General features: G+C 32.8%; 1 pseudogene; it reads right to left on the reverse strand.

Annotated features, from left to right (window-relative positions):
* Positions 1 to 2,643: 2,643 nt before the first annotated feature.
* LOC118608788 lies at positions 2,644 to 2,762 on the reverse strand (annotated as a pseudogene).
* Positions 2,763 to 3,785: the final 1,023 nt, after the last annotated feature.

A 3,785-nucleotide genomic window follows, 5' to 3' on the forward strand; every position in this document is an offset into this window, starting at 1 on the left:
ATTAAAATTAGATTTCAAGAAACTTTCAATCCATATTGCTAATGCATGTATCTTAAATTTAAGAATCTATTTTTATAATATTAAAAACATAATTTCTCATGTAATCATATTTTTGAAAGACATACAGCATTATTATCACTTCTCAATAATTCCTATGCTTGCAAGTAAAATTTTTTCTTTTCCTTTTAAGTCTCATATAAAATACATTTTCACATACAAAGTGGTAGCAGTCCTCCTGAGGCTCGTTAAATATTAAAGTCCTGTTGCTAATATCTCCTACTTGCTACATTAATAGGTTTATTATAAATGAAATATTCATAGCAGATATCATTCATTGCTCAATATATGAAACTTGAAACTTAAAAATTGGTTAAAATCAGAAACTAACACATTATTTGAAGTTAAGAAATTTTCTCTAGGAATATACTGTGTGTCAGTCACCTATCTGTGCAGGTCCAAAAGCACATTTTAAAAGCATAGGAGGTAGGAAGATTCTATGTAGTACCTGGACTTACTCCGGCAAAACAGAAATTCCTAAGGTTTTATAATGGAAGGAAATAATGAAGGGGTAGCTCATGAAGTAGGGAAGGCATTGCTAAGATCTGTCCAAATGTTCAATACCTGAAGGTGAAAAGAGCCAATTACTAGGTGCATGACCGTCTGGAATGCTATTATCTTACATTTCCCAGCAACCACAATAATAATCACCATAGTAGTCATTTCTTTCCTGAAAGCTTTTGACTCAGGCAATTGGAGAATTTGTTTTCCATGGTAATATCTCCAATGGTGTAATTAAAATATCAAATACGATTTCATCAAATTAGCTTTTCAAGATAGTTTTATAGAATCTCATCTGTCCTTAAGAGTAGTGTACCTGAATAATCATTTTAATACTGTCTTAATATAATTACTGAAAAATAATAACCGTTCTTGGCTGCAGCAAACCACATTTATTAATTGGATCTGCAATGCCACTGACACTGGCAGAATAGGAAAAAAACCCATACGCTATTTAGAATGTTTTTTTTTTTTTCTCCCTTAGTGTTTATCCACTTGGAGCTGAAGAAAGCATAAAGGCCAAATGGAAATCTGACAGTTATTCAGCAAGAAGATGTCAACAAATCAGGACTTTTTTTTTATCTAGAAAACTGCTCAGAAACAGATGTTAGATATAAAAGGGAAAAATAAAGGTTAGAAAAAGCATGAAATGAGTTTGGACATCAAATAATTGACATGTACACCTATATACACGGTTTTACTTCTTGTGAAAATGTCAAGAATGCCATCGTTTATTATTGGCTACTTGTTAACAGCTCAGGGTAATCTATCATAGTAGCAGAGATGAAAAGTACTCAAGCTAGACTTGAGAAGTGGGAATAATGGCTAGCAAAGTAGTGTTATAAGAATGGCGAGAGGAAATCAACCATGGAATGAAGGGTGGTTAACAGAAGGATAAGAAATCCTCCCTTGCGAACTATATAAGTTTCAAGTCAATCTGAAACAATATTCCCATATATTCTCTGGCCTGTATGGCACCTAAAATGGAGTCATTAAAGGCCCATAAGAAAAAAAATTACCAATTTCATCTACTATTTTGTAATCGTTATGTTTGTTGTATGGTGTGAGTAAATCTTTTGAGCTAGGCATGCATCCATTGCAGAACATTCGGTCCAGTCCAAAACATCTTCAAGGACAATTAGTCCATGCTGACAAGTCCTTGATATTTGGTCCTCTCAAAACATCTATGCTTGCTTAGAAAATGTACCAGGGTTCAAATGGCCCAGAATGTTTATTTATACTTTTGGTTTACAGGATTAATACATAAAGAATACTATCAAATTTTATTGGTCCAATAACTGTTGTGGCTGTGTCACCAATAACAACTCTTCTTGCCTCTGTAGTCTAGCTGGTAATGTCTATGGAGTTAAGAAGATGGGCTGGGGTTCGAAACTTGGAAAAGAACAGGATTTATATTAATTATGCAGACCAAATGTCTCCGTGGATCTTTTGGACAGGACTAAATATCAAGAACCTTTTGGCATGGAACAAATGCCTCCATGGAAATTTTGAAAGGACCAAATGCCCACTAATCCATGCATCTGCTCACACAGCCCTAAACCGTATAAAATCCATACTAATCTTATAATTTTATAATAAAAGCATGAGAACAACAATAGCAAACAGTTTTTAATCTTTAACTCTAAATTGGATGTGACACAGTTATTAAGCATCTTACTGGTAGATACTATTAAATATTACCATCTTTTTTACAATAGCATTTTCTAAGAGATAGTGTTGCTACTTGGACTTGTAGGTTTATGAAACTGGGTCTGACCCTCTTTCATAGAAGGCCAGATTTGTATCTCAGTTAAGCAAGCAGATAAGCCACAGGTTAAATCACATGAGGTGGTAACCTGGAGTTCTAGGTAACCAGAGCAAGTGCACATGGAATCAGAATATTGAGAATAAAAACCAGGAAAACAAAATCTGTTATCATTTCTAATAGGGTAATCCTAGATGGGAAATGCCACTGGTGTAGAGGTTTTTGTTTTTGTTTTTGTTTTTAAGGCTAGGCAGTCCTTGGTTGACCTTACAGATTGCAAGGACCTTGTCAGTTTACAATCCCTTATTTTCTATTTTTTACACCTACAGCACCTGGTCTTCCTAGGTAGTCTCCCATCCAAGTACTAACCGGGCCCAACCCTGCTTAGCTTCCGAGATCAGATGGGATTGGGCTTGTTCAGGGTGGCAAGGCCACAGACAAACCACTAGTGTGGAGACTGCTCATGAAATGGCACTGATATTCTAGAAGACTTTATTTTCTTATTTTATTTTAAATTATTATTAATATTATAGAAAATATGCACATGGTTAAAAGTTTAAGAAATACATAAAGGTATAAAATGAAATGTAAAATCTCTCACCCCACTCACTCCTACTTCCACTCTCCAGAGATAACCAGTTTTTATGTATCCTTCCATAAATTTTCTTCCCATAGGCTAGTACATAGTTTCTACTTTTAGAATTACTGTATTATTTAAAGTTACATTAAAATATAAATGTAAGAGATGTAATACCTTAAAAAATGAGAGTGCCTCAATGTAAATCCACAAAATAAGCAAAGTTCTAAAAATCAAGCATCCAAGAAAAAAGAACCCTTCATTAGTAATCAAATTTTATTATGTTTAGTGAAAATTATAGGGAACAAATCAGTTAATTGGACCAGATATAAAAAAAATAAATATCCTTAGACAAACACATCTGTGCCTTTTACGTAACAATAGAATTATACTATAAGCTGCTTTTGTACTTAGTTTTTTATTTTTTTAAACTAAAAATATTTTCTTGGAGATATTTTCATATCAGCCTATATAGATTTAACTTAAACGTTTGATTAAGGCACAGTTTCTATCACATGGATTTGCTGTAATTTATATAAGTAGTCCAATGTTAGTGAACGGTGAGCAAAATGTTGAGTTTTTACTATTTTGAAATATGCAGCAGGAAGAATTTTATATATTTTTGGACATTTGTGTAACTATATCTGTATGTTAAGTTACTTTTAAATGTAATTATTGCACCAATGTAAAAATTTTAATAGATATTGACAATTGTTATTCAAAGAAATTACACCAATTTAGATCCATTAAAAGCAGAGGAGAGTACCTGTTTTCTTAAAGATTTACCATCACTGGATGTTTCAACTTTTTAATCTTGGCTAACGTCTTTGGTGAAAAAAGTGGTATATCAATTTTTTAAAAGTCCTTTGAATTAATTACAACTGA

The sequence above is a fragment of the Rousettus aegyptiacus genome, unplaced genomic scaffold (assembly GCF_014176215.1).
Source record: "Rousettus aegyptiacus isolate mRouAeg1 unplaced genomic scaffold, mRouAeg1.p scaffold_m13_p_10, whole genome shotgun sequence".
Taxonomy (NCBI): domain Eukaryota; kingdom Metazoa; phylum Chordata; class Mammalia; order Chiroptera; family Pteropodidae; genus Rousettus; species Rousettus aegyptiacus.